Source organism: Xenopus tropicalis, chromosome 5, assembly GCF_000004195.4.
Source record: "Xenopus tropicalis strain Nigerian chromosome 5, UCB_Xtro_10.0, whole genome shotgun sequence".
Taxonomy (NCBI): Eukaryota; Metazoa; Chordata; class Amphibia; order Anura; family Pipidae; genus Xenopus; species Xenopus tropicalis.
In genome coordinates this window covers 4,852,651-4,870,104 of record NC_030681.2, presented here as the reverse complement: position 1 = coordinate 4,870,104, position 17,454 = coordinate 4,852,651, and the positions used below count along the sequence as shown (strand labels likewise).

General features: G+C 44.8%; 1 protein-coding gene across 2 annotated transcripts in view; it reads left to right on the top strand.

Annotated features, from left to right (window-relative positions):
• Window positions 1-1,103: 1,103 nt before the first annotated feature.
• Window positions 1,104-17,454, top strand: part of lrfn2 (leucine rich repeat and fibronectin type III domain containing 2) — a 341,651-nt gene continuing 325,300 nt past the window's right edge. For both annotated transcript variants that reach the window (XM_031902656.1, XM_031902655.1), the window contains exon 1: window positions 1,104-1,937. The gene's annotated coding sequence lies outside the window, so the exon portion shown is untranslated. The remainder of the gene's footprint in view (window positions 1,938-17,454) is intronic.

Below are 17,454 nucleotides of genomic sequence, written 5' to 3'. Positions count from 1 at the left end.
CAATAGACCTACCCCACTATAAATCTACCCCACTATAGACCTGCCCCACTAAACAGCAGGGATTCCTGTGAGTACCAGGGAGTTATACCCCGCGGCTGCTGCCATAAGGTCAATGTCTCATTATCCCAGTGCAGCCCGGGGGGCAGAGGGTCAACTCCTTTGCAGTTACACTGTTGGCAATCTCCTAAGGTCAAACCCCAGCCCCACCTTCCCAGCCCTGTCACTCTCCCCATTGCCCCAGCCCAATCACTCTATTGCCCCATCACTCTCCCCATTGCCCCAGCCCAATCTCTCTATTGCCCCATCACTCTCCCCATTGCCCCAGCCCCATCACTCTATTGCCCCAGCCCCATTCCTCTCCCCATTGCCCCAGCCCCATCCCTCTCCCCATTGCCCCTGCCCCATCACTCACCCAATTGCCCCAGCCCCATCCCTCTCCCCATTGCCCCTGCCCCATCACTCTCCCAATTGCCTCATTCCTCTCCCCATTGCCCCATTCCTCTCCCCATTGCCCCAGCCCCTTCACTCTCCCCATTGCCCCAGCCCATCCCTCTCCCCATTGCCCCATCACTCTCCCCATTGCCCCAGCCCAATCTCTCTATTGCCCCATCACTCTCCCCATTGCCCCAGCCCCATCACTCTATTGCCCCAGCCCCATTCCTCTCCCCATTGCCCCTGCCCCATCCCTCTCCCCATTGCCCCTGCCCCATCACTCACCCAATTGCCCCAAACCCATCACTCACCCAATTGCCCCATTCGTCTCCCCATTGCCCCAGCCCCTTCACTCTCCCCATTGCCCCAGCCCATCCCTCTCCCCATTGCCCCATCCCTCTCCCCATTGCCCCATCACTCTCCCAATTGCCCCATCCCTCTCCCCATTGCCCCATCCCTCTCCCCATTGCCCCATCCCTCTCCCCATTGCCCCATCACTCTCCCAATTGCCCCATCACTCACCCAATTGCCCCGGACCCCACACCCAGTTCCCTATGGGCAGACTTACTGCTATCGGAATCCCCTACAGAAGCCCAATTGCCCCCCCCCCCCACATTATTCCTGCCCCCCCCCGATTCTCTGAGTAACAGAGAAGGAAACACATTGGGTTGATACGGAGCTTTCCTGCCGCCCCTGTCACAGCCCCATCCTCCCTCCTTCATCCCGACCCGCCGGTGTGTGCGGCTTTACCCCCGGCCAAGTGACAGGGAAGGGACCGTGTGAGCAGCGCCGAGTGTTGATCCGGGGATTCGGCGTGTCAGGCGGCTCTGCCCCGGCTCAGCTCCCGTCATTACGCAGCGGATTAGCGGCGCTTTGTCGCGGAATTACCGAGCCCCCAGTCTCATTCTCACTGTGTTTTCCCGACTTCTTCTTTGCACTTGCGTCTGTTTGTCGCTGCTACAGGGTCGGTGCGTCTCCCAAGGAAAGTGCTGCACGGATCTATTTTCTCCCCCCCCCCAAGCTGTGGAGCTTTGTGCCATCTACAGTCTTGTGAGGGATCAGTGCTGCTCTCCCTGTCTGGCAGGCTGGGTGCTGCTGTGGGTGCCCCCCACCCTGTATGGAGAGCTGTCTGCCATAGGAACCCCCCCCTGCCTGCATGGAACCCCCCTGTATGTGCCCCTCTATGGGTAACCGGGCACAACCCGTAGCATTGAGATTCACAAGGGCTTTGGGCTCCTCCGGTTCTGCGATTCTGTAACAGACGCAAAGGGAACCAGCGGATCTATGGTCTGGGCTTTGGATACAGTGTAACAAGGACACTCTGGGATTCCTCGGATTGCAGGGTCCCCCCTTTCCTTCTTGGGGGGCAAGGACTGGATCTTATTTTGTGCCCTGAGTGCTGGATATTTGCCATTTATTTACCCCCCCCCCCCCCCCCCCAGGACCCATGTCTGTGGTACTGTATGGACCCTGGCACCGGAGAGGATAAATGCCCCATCCAAGAGGTAAGAGCTTTGCTATTTCCCCCTATCAGTTTTAGCCATTTACAGGCAGGGGTCTTTATTTTTTTTTGGGGGGGGGGGGGTAATTTTGGGTTGGGGATGTATCTGCAGATTGTGGGGATGGATGGACGGACGTTCTGCCCCAGCACCGGGGAAGTTTGCTGGGCATCTGCGGTCGGAGAGGTTTTATCTCATTATCAGGGGGCTCAGGGGGGGCCGGGGGTAGAAAGGGCAAGGGCAGGTGGGTATGGTGGCAGAAGAAGGGTATTCGGTGGGGGGGGGGGGTGATTTCAAGATTAGGACTGAGGCATCAGTTCTGGATTGGTTTGTGCCATTTGCCCCCCCTGATCCCCTGGGCATCTACAGTCGGAGAGATTTTATCTCATTATCAGGGGGCTCAGGGGGGCACCGGGGGTAGGAAGGGCAAGGGCAGGTGGGTATGGTGGCAGAAGAAGGGTATTTGGTGGGGGGGTGGTTTCAAGATTAAGGCTGAGGCATCAGTTCTGGATTGGTTTGTGCCATTTGCCCCCACTGATCCCCTGGGCAGCTGATACCCTCCCATTGTATCCAGATACAGTTTGATTCTGTATTGATCCAAATCCGCCATAAACCTGCCCTTATCCAACCAGCCGGACCCCTATTCTCAGAATATTCAGCGTTTTAAGCATTTAACCCCTTATCTCCCCAGCCTCCTGGATCTGCCTCTGTATCTAACTCTCTTTATTGCTATTTTATGGCTATTTATTGCTTTATCGGGCTGTTTTTGCACCGTTTATGGACTTGTTTGTGGATACGGATCATTTTCTTTTAAAATACTTGCTATGGGGGGGGGGGGGGGGCAGTATTTTCTACTTTCTGGTCGGTGAATCCGATGGAGATGGCAGGGTTAACCCTTTATTCAGAATGCCATAGAGGAAAGCAAGTTGCTGAAGGGTTAATGCCCCTATGCTGCGAGGCTTGTGAGTGGGGCAATAAGAGGGTCCGTGGGGGGGACAGACAGGGGGCAGTTGGACGCTGCTGCAGTAAGAAGGTAGAGAGATTTAGCTGGGGATAAGCCGCTCTGACATCTAAGGTGACTTGGGTCTCAGAGAAAAATCTTCCTATCTGGGAAATTGCACAACTAAGTTGCATTAGAAAAGCCACATACATGTACCCCCCCACACACAAACACACACATGTACCCCCCCACACACACGTACACACACATGTACCCCCCACACACATGTATACACATATACCCCCCCACACACACACATATACCCCCCCACATACACACATGTACCCCCCCACACACACACATACACCCCCCCATACACACACACACACACATGTACACACCGGCACCCCCCCCCCACACACACATGTACCCACTTATACCCCCCCACACACACACATATACCCCCCACACACACACATATACCCCCCCACATACACACATGTACCCCCCCCACACACACACATACACCCCCCCATACACACACACACACATGTACACACCGGCACCCCCCCCACACACATGTACCCACTTATACCCCCCCACACACACACATGTACCCCCCCACACACACACACATACACCCCCCCATACACACACACACACATACACCCCCCCCATACACACACACATGTACCCACCTGCACCCTACACACACATGTACCCACATATACCCCCCCACACACACACATGTACCCCCCCCACACACACATACACCCCCCATACACACACACACACACATACACCCCCCCCATACACACACACATGTACCCACCTGCACCCCACACACACATGTACCCACATATACCCCCCACACACACATGTACCCCCCCCACACACACATAGAAACACACAAGACTATTAGAAACACAAAATTGAGAGCTGAAAAGCAAAATGAGGGGCACATTTATGGGGCTGTCAGATGCCCCCCCCAACGCCTGAGCCCCGGGGTTGTGCGACTGGTGCCCTCGCTGACACATCCCCTCTGCCGTCTGCGGGAAGGATAATGGGTCCGTGACCCCCCGGCGGGTATAAGTGCACAGAGATGAGTGTTTGGGGGGTAATTGCCATAGGGGGGCTGCGTGGGGCTCATTGTGCCTCACACGGTGCCTTTTCCCACCCACCAATCATGAAATAAAAAGTATTTGGAACATTTAATTGCTATGGGAGACTCTGACCCCCCCAGAAACAAGATTTCCCTGGATTGTATTGATTGTTGCAGCTTTAAATCATTGGGCACAAACAAGCGCAGGCAGAAGGCAGTGGGAATGTAGGGGTGCCGCACACACAGCGACATACAGCAGCCAGTCAGGCCCCTTTCATTGCTCAAATAAGGGACTTATTCACCTCTAAGGCAAAAAAAAAAACACGTAGATAAATAGGAGATTAAAAACATCTTTTTTTATTACCCAATTCTCATCAATCACAGATCTCAGTTTCACTTGTATAGAGCCAGTAATACAGATAATACAGATAATATAACAGTATAACAGTATAGTAGTATAACAGTATAGTAGTATAATAGTATAACAGTATGGTAGTATAATAGTATAGTAGTATAACAGTATAGTAGTATAACAGTATAACAGTATAGTAGTATAATAGTATAGTAGTATAACAGTATAACAGTATGGTAGTATAACAGTATAATAGTATAGTAGTATAACAGTATAACAGTATAACAGTATAGTAGTATAACAGTATAACAGTATAGTAGTATAACAGTATAGTAGTATAACAGTATAACAGTATAGTAGTATAACAGTATAGTAGTATAACAGTATAGTAGTATAACAGTATAACAGTATAGTAGTATAACAGTATAACAGTATAGTAGTATAACAGTATAGTAGTATAACAGTATAACAGTATAACAGTATAACAGTATAGTAGTATAACAGTATAGTAGTATAACAGTATAGTAGTATAACAGTATAACAGTATAACAGTATAACAGTATAGTAGTATAACAGTATAGTAGTATAACAGTATAACAGTATAGTAGTATAACAGTATAACAGTATAGTAGTATAACAGTATAACAGTATAATAGTACAGTAGCTGCTGCAGTATATAGGGGTATAACGTACAGCGACACTCCAGTCGTGGGATTCCTGTGGGTGTTTGTGCAGCACAGCGAGCCCCCAACTACAGGATCCGATGGAACAGTCTCAGCCATTCCCTGTGTAACTCACCCAAGTCTCAGTATCACTGGGGGGGGGGGGTACCCGTGTTCATGTACATGTATGTAGATTTGGCATCACGGCATTGAGGGTATGGATCTGGAACCTGAAAGGTTTTGTATTGTTTTAGTGTGTGTGTTAGAATATGTGTTAGTGTGTGTGTGTTAGAGTATGTGTGTTAGAGTATATGTTAGTGTGTGTGTGTTAGAGTATATGTTAGTGTTTGTGTGTTAGAGTATGTGTTAGAGTATGTGTGTTAGAGTATATGTTAGTGTTTGTGTGTTAGAGTATGTGTTAGTGTGTGTGTGTTAGAGTATGTGTTAGTGTGTGTGTGTTAGAGTATGTGTTAGTGTGTGTGTGTTAGAGTATGTGTTAGTGTGTGTGTGTTAGAGTATGTGTTAGTGTGTGTGTGTTAGAGTATGTGTTAGTGTGTGTGTGTTAGAGTATGTGTTAGTGTGTGTGTGTTAGAGTATGTGTTAGTGTGTGTGTGTTAGAGTATGTGTTAGTGTGTGTGTGTTAGAGTATGTGTTAGTGTGTGTTAGAGTATGTTAGAGTATGTGTTAGTGTGTGTGTGTTAGAGTATGTGTTAGTGTGTGTGTGTTAGTTAATGTGTTAGTGTGTGTGTTAGAGTATATTAGTGTGTGTGCTATTTAATGTGTTAGTGTGTGTGTGTTAGAGTATATTAGTGTGTGTGTACGTTAGAGTACCTATGTTAGTGTGTGTGTGTTTCAGGAAGGGTTAATGGTGCAATTTGGGGGGAACTGGGGCCTAATGGGAAGCTGAGCCTATTGGCTGGTCCCTGTATCGAGATATAATATATATATCCCCAGTATCAGCCTTATATGGGGTGTCAGTTCTGTAGCAGCGGGGGGGGGGGGGGGGGGGGGGCAGTTGTGAGGCTTCTGGGATTTACTCACAAGCGCCCCAGGAACCCGCCCCCCTGAATAATTCATGGGCCCCAGCGCCGACTTTAAATGCAATTCTGTATCTGTGTCAGTTTATTTGTGTATATTTGTGTATATTTGTGTATATTTGTGTATATTTGTGTATTGGCTCCTGAGCCCCCGGCCCCTCTGTCTGTGTAAAGGCAGGTCAAGGGGATCCCATTGGGGTGTTGGGGGGCTACACAGGGGCAGGGTGGGGCAACTACAGGACATTTGGCCACTGAGAAGGACCCGCAATTGCCCCCACACTTTCATTTATCTCAGTCATTTGCTTTATTTCTTTGGCAGCCATTTTATTCCTCCTCTGAGCATCTACTGACCTCCCCCCATTGGCTGCAGTGCAACAGCACCCCCTGGTGCTCACAATTCCTTGAAAATCACAAATACTTTCTCAGCTTTTTCATTTTTCTTTTTATCGTCGCACAAACCCTACAACCCTGGTCCTTTCAGAGCCGCCGGGGAGGCGGCAGTTGAGGGCACCGATCACTAACACTCCAACTGCCTTGGAGCCATAACAACCGACTGGGTGGTCCCAGAGACCTGATTGATTCAGTGGGGGGCCGACCCCTCAGTCAGTTCATTAGGGAACGTTCTCTATCAGCCATTAATTAGCCAATAATTCCAGACCTACAGCTTTGTCCCTCTCTCGTGTGTGACTGCTACGTATTGCTGCCAGTTGCTGTTCTAGAGGGTCTGTCTCTGGAACTCTCATCACTCCTCTGGGGGTCTCTGTTGCTACAGGGCTTTCTGCATTGTGCTCACTGAATTCCATAGATGTTTCAGCCTTTTGTATTGGCCTCGGCCAGAGCGAGACAGTTGTGTGTCCCGAGAGATGCGTCTGCGTGAGACAAACCTACAACTCGGAGCTGTCTCTCTGCGGATATCTGATTGTACTGATGCACACAGGCCGGCAAGTACAGCCTGTAAACACGACCAAGCGCATGTATGTCATACAGATCATGTGACACTAAACAGTCCTATCTGTAACCTTGTTATGGGCTAAGGGGGCCCAGCCTGAAGGCCAGTTAGGGGGGGATTTGGGGTGAGTGCTTATTTGTGCCCTGGGTACCCCTGGAACTATAGCGGGGTGACTGTTACCCCAATGTTTCTATATATCTGTAACCTTGTTATGGGCTAAGGGGGCCCAGCCTGAAGGCCAGTTAGGGGGGGATTTGGGGTGAGTGGGTATTTGTGCCCTGGGTACCCCTGGAACTATAGCAGGGTGACTGTTACCCCAATGTTTCTATATATCTGTAACCTTGTTATGGGCTAAGGGGGCCCAGCCTGAAGGCCAGTTAGGGGGGGATTTGGGGTGAGTGCTTATTTGTGCCCTGGGTACCCCTGGAACTATAGCGGGGTGACTGTTACCCCAATGTTTCTATATATCTGTAACCTTGTTATGGGCTAAGGGGGCCCAGCCTGAAGGCCAGTTAGGGGGGGGATTTGGGGTGAGTGCTTATTTGTGCCCTGGGTACCCCTGGAACTATAGCGGGGTGACTGTTACCCCAATGTTTCTATATATCTGTAACCTTGTTATGGGCTAAGGGGGCCCAGCCTGAAGGCCAGTTAGGGGGGGATTTGGGGTGAGTGCTTATTTGTGCCCTGGGTACCCCTGGAACTATAGCAGGGTGACTGTTACCCCAATGTTTCTATATATCTGTAACCTTGTTATGGGCTAAGGGGGCCCAGCCTGAAGGCCAGTTAGGGGAGGATTTGGGGTGAGTGCTTATTTGTGCCCCGGGTACCCCTGGAACTATAGCGGGGTGACTGTTACCCCAATGTTTCTATATATCTGTAACCTTGTTATGGGCTAAGGGGGCCCAGCCTGAAGGCCAGTTAGGGGGGGATTTGGGGTGAGTGCTTATTTGTGCCCTGGGTACCCCTGGAACTATAGCAGGGTGACTGTTACCCCAATGTTTCTATATATCTGTAACCTTGTTATGGGCTAAGGGGGCCCAGCCTGAAGGCCAGTTAGGGGAGGATTTGGGGTGAGTGCTTATTTGTGCCCTGGGTACCCCTGGAACTATAGCGGGGTGACTGTTACCCCAATGTTTCTATATATCTGTAACCTTGTTATGGGCTAAGGGGGCCCAGCCTGAAGGCCAGTTAGGGGGGGATTTGGGGTGAGTGCTTATTTGTGCCCTGGGTACCCCTGGAACTATAGCGGGGTGACTGTTACCCCAATGTTTCTATATATCTGTAACCTTGTTATGGGCTAAGGGGGCCCAGCCTGAGAGAATTATTATTTTATGTGGGTGAAGATGAAATGAATATTATTTAGGATTCTCCATGTCGGCAATGGGCTGTACTATGGAGCTGACTGTCCCTGTATGACCTGTACATTTCCCTACTATCTCACTGCTCTATTCTGGGATTCTCACTATAACTTACTACTTTTGTGTTATTTTTGCTCCTGAGGAAGAATTCTTTGTGAGATGATTTCAAACTCTGGAAACTTTTTATTAACAAAAATACAACTTTCTTATACTGAGAAATAAACTGCTCAGTATGTGCCTTTGGGATCAACTGGAATATACTGTAGATTTATTTGGGAGCCTTTTCTTATCTTTATATAGAAACTCTCCCACTTACCTCTCCCACTTACCTCTCCCACTTACCTTATACACAAGCATATAGTTATATCTCTATAGTAATACTAATTTGGAGTAGACCTTTCAGATACTTATAAATCTCATCTTATCTTCAGGTGGCCATAAATGGTGTGGTATTGTCTCCTGACATTCCCACCTACGGTGGCCCTAGTGCCAAGCGATCAAATTAAAATGGAGGATATATGGGCCATCCAACATCAACGAGCCAATGCGGTCCCCAAACCAACAGTAAAATCAAACCTGTCCAATCAAGATTTGCCCAATTTTAGACCAGATATCATTCTGGTAGGTCCATCAGGGAGCCCATACACCATTAGCCATGAAGAGCAGGGACAGACAATTCCAGTTATATCACTGAGCAACTCCAAATCTTTTCCATCTTTGCTTGGGGAGACTAATAATATTAATTTCATCCTAAAACCTACATAATCCCCCTGACCTAGGGAGTGTGTCCAAAGGGCTAGGAGATGTTCCTGAGGAAGGTCACATTTAGTAACCATGGCATTGGACTATTCCAGTAGATGTATTCATTGTTCCCAGGACAAGGATAAATTATGTAAATGTCCAATCCTTCCTGTACATATGATTATAATTAATTAATTAATTAGTCCCATCACAGTCCCATCCATAGTTGGTGAGTGTAGCTAATTGGGGTGGATTCTAAGTTGTTCCAACAACTTGACCTGCTTATTGTCCTACAAAGGGCCTTCTGGTCCACCACGTTGATCGCCCCACATTGGTTCCATACTTTCTATACATTCTATTTATTACATTTGCAAACCATTCAGTATATTTTTACCTACAACTGTATTTCAGAATAAAAATGTGTTTTCTACTCGACCTCCTCTGATCTTTTTGATTGGCTGGTTGCAACACTACAGCTCTGAACATTGATGATGCTTCCAAAACCATCCTAGATTCCCTAGAGAATAACTGAGAGACATCTAAATATTTAAGTATGCCCCCATAGAGACGCAATGAGCCGGGAAGCCGGCCTTCTAGAAATGTGGTATATTTAATGCACAACAGCTTGCCTGGTGCATTATAAATAAACCCTAAGCCTATTATGGGGAACTTTCCAGTTCATATTTAAGCTCTCCTACTGGGAGAAGATGGCTCTGTGGAATGTTCTGGGTCACTCACATTCAGAAAGGCTACGCCATTTAGGAGACTTCATTTCTGGAAAAATACTTGAATTTATGTCAAATTAAAAGCTGAATATACAGGAGACAATTATCCAACCAAACTTCAGGCAATAGGATTGGAGATAAAGGAAGTTCAATCCATCTTTGGGTTTTAGGGAGAACAATACGTGGTGATTGAATTTTTATATACAGTACATAGGGGTAGAGGGGGTAGGTTTTTTAAAGGGGAAATCAGAGCTTGGGATTTTTATAGACCGATTAACCAATGGGTGAAAGTGAGTAAAGATACTCATAGGAACATGGGAATAATTGAACTGCCAGTGAAATGTTCAGATGACTTATATTTGGGCTAATTGGTTGGACTGGATAACTGGAAGTTATCATATGTTTTGGGATTCCATATTATTTGATGGTTTGAACCCAACAACTCATGGGTTTTCCCTCTTCCCTCTTTCTATTCCTTCTTCTTCTTTTTCCCCCTTTCTTTCCCCATCAATAGAAATCATTTCCCCTTGAATATCTATGGATCCCGGCACAGCTGAGCTCTCACTGCCTACATTGCTACCCAATATCCACTGAGCAATGGAAATAACACACATTTATATCTCTTCTTCTTCCCCCTATCTTTCCCCATCAATAGATATATTGATTATATTATATTGATAGAGATTTCCCTGGGAATATCTATGGATCCCGGCACAGCTGAGCCCTCACTGCCTACATTGCTACCCAATATCCACGGAGCAATGGAAATAACACACATTTATATCTCTTATTCTGATATGTCAGACCCTCCGGATAATTCAATATTCATGACACGTCTAAACCGAAAAATACGCTTTGTTGAATATTAACCCATAAATTCTAATACCTTTCCCTCCTCTGTCATTAATCCCTATTTATATATCAGGTGGCTAATGTCAGCCCCAGGTGCCATCTATTGCCCCCTCTGTGCCTCACAGACTGGAACCGGCTCATTTCTGCCAGTGCAACTTGGTAGCATATTATCTTTTTATTATTATTTTATTGTTGTTTATTATTGTTAATGGTGACGAAGCCAATAGAGCTCATTTACTGATTAAAGGGCAGGGTACAAAGTGCAAATAGCAACACAAACCACCATGTTTTTTTGCCATTTCCACCCTGCTTTGCCCCCAGCACCTATGGGTGCCATGACTACAAGGCTGTCTGATCTATCTATCTATCTATCTATCTATCTATCTCTCTCTCTCTCTCTATCTATCTATCTATCTATCTATCTCTCAATCTATCTATCTATCTATCTATCTATCTATCTATCTATCTATCTATCTCTCAATCTATCTATCTATCTTTCTATCTATCTATCTATCTATATATCTATATATCTATCCATCTATCTTTCTATCTATCTATCCATCTATCTATCTATCATCTATCTATCTATCATCTATCTATTTATCTATCTATCTATCATCTATCTATCTATCTATCTATCTATCTATCTATCTATTTTCTATCTATCCATCTATCTATCTATCTATCTATCTATCTATCCATAATATATATATCTATCCATCTATCTATCTATCTATCTATCTATCTATCCATCTATCTTTCTATCTATCTATCCATCTATCTATCTATCATCTATCTATCTATCATCTATCTATTTATCTATCTATCTATCATCTATCTATCTATCTATCTATCTATTTTCTATCTATTTTCTATCTACCCATCTATCTATCTATCTATCTATCCATAATATATATATATATCTATCCATCTATCTATCTATCTATCTATCTATCTATCTATCTATCTATCTCTCAATCTATCTATCTATCTATCTATCTATCTATATATCTATATATCTATCCATCTATCTTTCTATCTATCTATCCATCTATCTATCTATCATCTATCTATCTATCATCTATCTATTTATCTATCTATCATCTATCTATCTATCTATCTATCTATCTATCTATCTATCTATTTTCTATCTATTTTCTATCTATCCATCTATCTATCTATCTATCTATCTATCTATCCATAATATATATATCTATCCATCTATCTATCTATCTATCTATCTATCTATCTATCTATCTATCCATCCATCCATCTCTATAATTTATCAACTCTAAATTACATTTCCCATAGAAACATATTTCCCATAAGAGGAGTTGGCCACTAGAGGGGGTACCGTGACATTTGCTGACTCTACTTGTTTACAGAGATTTGAAGTAATTACACTCACCATATGGTCGTTGACAATGCTAAAGTCCTTTATTACATGATCATTTGTCTTTTTTTTTCTACCCCCCCCCTTCCCCCATGAATGCAGAATCAAACTTGTCTTGGTCATTTCACCTTATTTGAATTTATTGTTGTTTTAATGAAAATTGAAGATATCCTTAAGTGTGTTTTTATAACAATATATACTCTTCTTGGGGAACAAATGAAATGCTCAACTACACTTGTAACCCCCCCCCCCTATCTTTTACCTGCTATTTTCTGTGCTCTCATGTTCATTTTGCTACTGATACTTCAAAAGAATACAAAATCCATTGTGGACTGAGGTCCTTATTCACAATAAAGCAGTACTGGTCTTTCAAACAGGACGCCATCTTTTATTGCTGCTTCACCATGATAATAGGGATGGCATCCAACTGAACTGATTTTTTTGCACATTTGTTAAGAGATTTCATATAATTAATATATATAAGGCATTTTGGCCTTTTACTACCTATGGATTCGCCACATTAGAACGCTATATTTTTTCTGCAGAAAGCTTTACCTGCCTGAGTAACAGCCCTAGAAGCTCCCTCTGTTTGTTTAAGATAGCAGCTGCCATTTTAGCTTGGTCTCAGTAGCTTCCTGCTGCAGCTCTGGCTGCTGGTAGCTCAGATTACACAGCACAGTTGGGAGGGGGGGGGAGAGGAGCAAACTGAGCAGACTCGTGCCCGTGCCCTGAAGGATATTTCTGAGAGAGGTAGTCTGACACAGAAGAACAAGAAATCCTGTGTTTCTTTTGATAGAGGACTCTGTTTCTGTGAGTGCTTATGGCTGTTTTTACATAGACTTTTCTGATAAAGCTACTGAGTTTGTACCTTTCCTTCTCCTCCTTGTACCCATGAAAGCAGCAACTGAACTTATTGGTGAGATATTTGTCACACTGTCCTTAGAAAATCTTCCTCAGAACTCACCAAAATGACAAATCCTTTGGTACCAGTCAATATGGGAATAAATATTATCCAGGTTTTGCATTTTGATTGTGGGATTTACCCTTAGAATAATCTCAGACATACATTGTGGGGAGCTTGCCATGTATTATATAAGGTTGATGAAATTAGGATAGGGAGGTATATTGGCTATTTGGTAGCCCCATGGGGACTGCAGGAGGCTCTGCTTGGAGTAAAACTGTGTTTCTGGGCTTCCAAAATTTGCCTCCAAGCCAGAAATTCAAAAAGGGCGCCTACTTTGGGGCCACTGAAAGCAACATCAGAGATGGAGATGAGCAACATGTTGCCCCCGAGCCACTGGTTGGGGATTTGGCACTTAGCAAAATGGCAAAATATGTCCAATAACTCACCACAGAAATGTGTTCATTGTAATATATAGGGATCATTTACTTTTAGCTTTTAATGTTTGGTACTAATAAAGTTTTTTGTCATTTGTATAAGCTTCAAATGGGAGCAGCAATATGGTGGATTGGGTGGGCTTGTTTATATGCTTTATAAAGTTTTTTTGAATGGGCTTCAATGATGAGAGTACTAATACCTTCATATGCATTTCATTGAAGTCTTTTTATGATTGGTGGAACAACTTGCATGCTTTGATTGGTGGGACCATCTTTAAATACCATGTGATGGCCCTAGGGCCAAGTGATCAAATTAGCCCAATATTGCCCACCTTAGGTGGCACCATCGGGGGTAGATCCGCTCATTTGATGATTGTTCCAATAGGAGGCAATGGGAAATTTCCACATGTTCTTCTGGATAAAGGGTTTCTGGATAATAGATCCCATACAACTTTTGCGGTCCCTGCTTATAAACCCATTCGCAGATCTTTGACAACCTGGAACTGGAATCGTTAGTCTAGCACAGTGCTGTCCAACTGGCGGCCCGCGGGCCGCATGCGGCCCGCGACCCCCCTCTGTGTGGCCCCCCACCTGTCTGGCTGCTTTGATGGCTTACCTTTGAGTAAGCATTAAATGGTATCAGTACTGAGATTAACTGCCCCCCTGCATGGTTCTCACCTCAGATTCAGGCTGTAATCCCTCTGTATTGTTTAAAAATGTAATCCCCTGTGTTTTTCACACCTTTTAATACCTGCATTGTTCACCCCCTGCAGTGTTCACACCTCAGGCTCAGGCTGTAATCACTCCCATTGTTCACTTCTTCACACCTCAGACATAGGTACTGTAGGCAGAGTATGGCACATACAGCCAGCATAGGGCAGGTAGAGTATGGCACACACAGGCAGCATAGGGCAGGGAGGGTATGGCACACACAGGCAGGGTAGGGCAGGCAGAGTATGGCACACACAGTCAGGGTAGGGCAGGCAGAGTATGGCACACACAGGCAGGGTAGGGCAGGCAGATTATGGCACACACAGTCAGGGTAGGGCAGGCAGAGTATGGCACACACAGTCAGGGTAGGGCAGGCAGAGTATGGCACACACAGTCAGGGTAGGGCAGGCAGAGTATGGCACACAGAGGCATCATAGAGAAGGCAGAGTATGGCACACACAGGCAGGGTAGGGCAGGCAGAGTATGGCACACAGAGGAAGGGTAGGGCAGGCAGATTATGGCACACACAGTCAGGGTAGGGCAGGCAGAGTATGGCACACACAGTCAGGGTAGGGCAGGCAGAGTATGGCACACAGAGGCATCATAGAGAAGGCAGAGTATGGCACACACAGGCAGGGTAGGGCAGGCAGAGTATGGCACACAGAGGCAGCATAGAGAAGGCAGAGTATGGCACACACAGGCAGGGTAGGACAGGCAGAGTATGGCACACACAGACAGCATAGGACAGGCAGAGTGCTGCCTGTGTGTGCCATACTCTGCTTGCCCTATGCTGCTTGTGGGAGGTGAACCTGGCAGGGGTTTGTTGTGGGAGTTTGTTAGCAGTTGGAAATTAAATGGTCCCTAAGGTGTGTAATTATTTACTGGGGGTTGCTCTGCTATCCACAGGGGAGGAGGAGCCACATGGAATTTAAGGGTATATCTTAATATGACATAATTCTTTCACATATGAATGATGGTTGATATCCCCACAGTAAGGACCAAGCATTTGGGATTTTGCTGTGCTACCACCATTGTGATAAAATAGGTGTGGTTTGAAGTGGGTGTGGTTTCAAAAAGGGGAGTGGCCAAAACTGGCTTCCATTAGCGGCCCTCCACCATGTATGCTAGAGAAATTCCGGCCCTCGGCACCGTAGAAGTTGGACAGCACTGGTCTAGCACATTCCTTCTGCTTCATTCATTTCTAGAACTGAAACTAAATGAAAGAAAAGGCGCCAGTCGTTGGGCGGAAAAATAAAACTCGTTAAACCAGCTAATTTCAAGCCGATGGACTTAAGTCCGCGGTCACGTTGGAGATTGTAATTCCGTACAAGTCTGTCTTTCAAATGTTGCTGCACATAATTGGATTTATTGAAAAAAAAAATGTTCGACTACAAAGAAGTGAAAGAACATTGTAACAAGGCCGGTTCTACGTACGGAAACGCACAGAATGTTCCTATTGCTAATAGCAAAAATACTGTATTCGTGCGGATAACAAAGGAAGGAAATACGGTGTTTTAGCGCAGATGGATATGCGAGATGCGGGGGGGGGGGGGGGGGTTTGTTTCACCCTAATGCGGGTCCCATTTTTATTGAAATGTGCTGTTTCTCCGGAAGTTTGTCTGATAGGACTCAAACTGCTGAAAAACAACAGGGAACTAAAGCCCCCAATCAGTTTATGTTTGTTTAATTCCTATCATGGCGGAGTGGGCCAGTGGGACACCGCTAATAAAACCCAGTGGGCCCCGCTGGCCCAGAACAGTGGGACCTGAGGCTAAAAGAGTGGGTGTTTATACAGCAGATAAATCACATTTGCCCTATGGCAGAGAAGCCATTATGCTGATTGGAACTGGACCAATACGGGTTTGTCAAGCAAAATAGTTCATGTTTTTTTTTTTTACTGTATAGGTATGGGATCCCTTATCCGGAAACCTGTTATCCAGAAAGCTTCGAATTACGGAAAGCCTGTCTCCCATAGACTCTATTTTAATCAAATAATTCAGAATTTTAAAACTGATTTCCTTTTTCTCTGTAATAATAAAACAGTACCTGTACTTGATCCCAACTAAGATATAATTACCCCTTATTGGGGCAGAACAGCCCTATTGGGTTTATTTAATGGTTAAATGATTCCCTTTTCTCTGTAATAATAAAACAGTACCTGTACTTGATCCCAACTAAGATATAATTACCCCTTATTGGGGCAGAACAGCCCTATTGGGTTTATTTAATGGTTAAATGATTCCCTTTTCTCTGTAATAATAAAACAGTACCTGTACTTGATCCCAACTAAGATATACTTACCCCTTATTGGGGGCAGAACAGCCCTATTGGGTTTATTCAATATTTAAATGATTCCCTTTTCTCTGTAATAATAAAACAGTACCTGTACTTGATCCCAACTAACATATAATTACCCCTTATTGGGGCAGAACAGCCCTATTGGGTTTATTTAATGGTTAAATGATTCCCTTTTCTCTGTAATAATAAAACAGTACCTGTACTTGATCCCAACTAAGATATAATTACCCCTTATTGGGGGCAGAACAGCCCTATTGGGTTTATTTAATGGTTAAATGATTCCCTTTTCTCTGTAATAATAAAACAGTACCTGTACTTGATCCCAACTAAGATATAATTACCCCTTATTGGGGCAGAACAGCCCTATTGGGTTTATTTAATGGTTAAATGATTCCCTTTTCTCTGTAATAATAAAACAGTACCTGTACTTGATCCCAACTAAGATATAATTACCCCTTATTGGGGCAGAACAGCCTTATTGGGTTTATTTAATGGTTAAATGATTCCCTTTTCTCTGTAATAATAAACCAGTACCTGTACTTGATCCCAACTAAGATATAATTACCCCTTATTGGGGGCAGAACAGCCCTATTGGGTTTATTTAATGGTTAAATGATTCCCTTTTCTCTGTAATAATAAAACAGTACCTGTACTTGATCCCAACTAAGATATAATTACCCCTTATTGGGGCAGAACAGCCCTATTGGGTTTATTTCATGGTTAAATGATTCCCTTTTCTCTGTAATAATAAAACAGTACCTGTACTTGATCCCAACTAAGATATAATTACCCCTTATTGGGGCAGAACAGCCTTATTGGGTTTATTTAATGGTTAAATGATTCCCTTTTCTCTGTAATAATAAAACAGTACCTGTACTTGATCCCAACTAAGATATAATTACCCCTTATTGGGGGCAGAACAGCCCTATTGGGTTTATTTAATGGTTAAATGAACAGCATTCCCACAGAGCTAGTGGGTTTGGGTTGGCCATGGCACACCATTTGTGACCTTACAATACCGGCTTCTGGATTTTGGATATGGGTATATTCTGATTTACCTTGTAT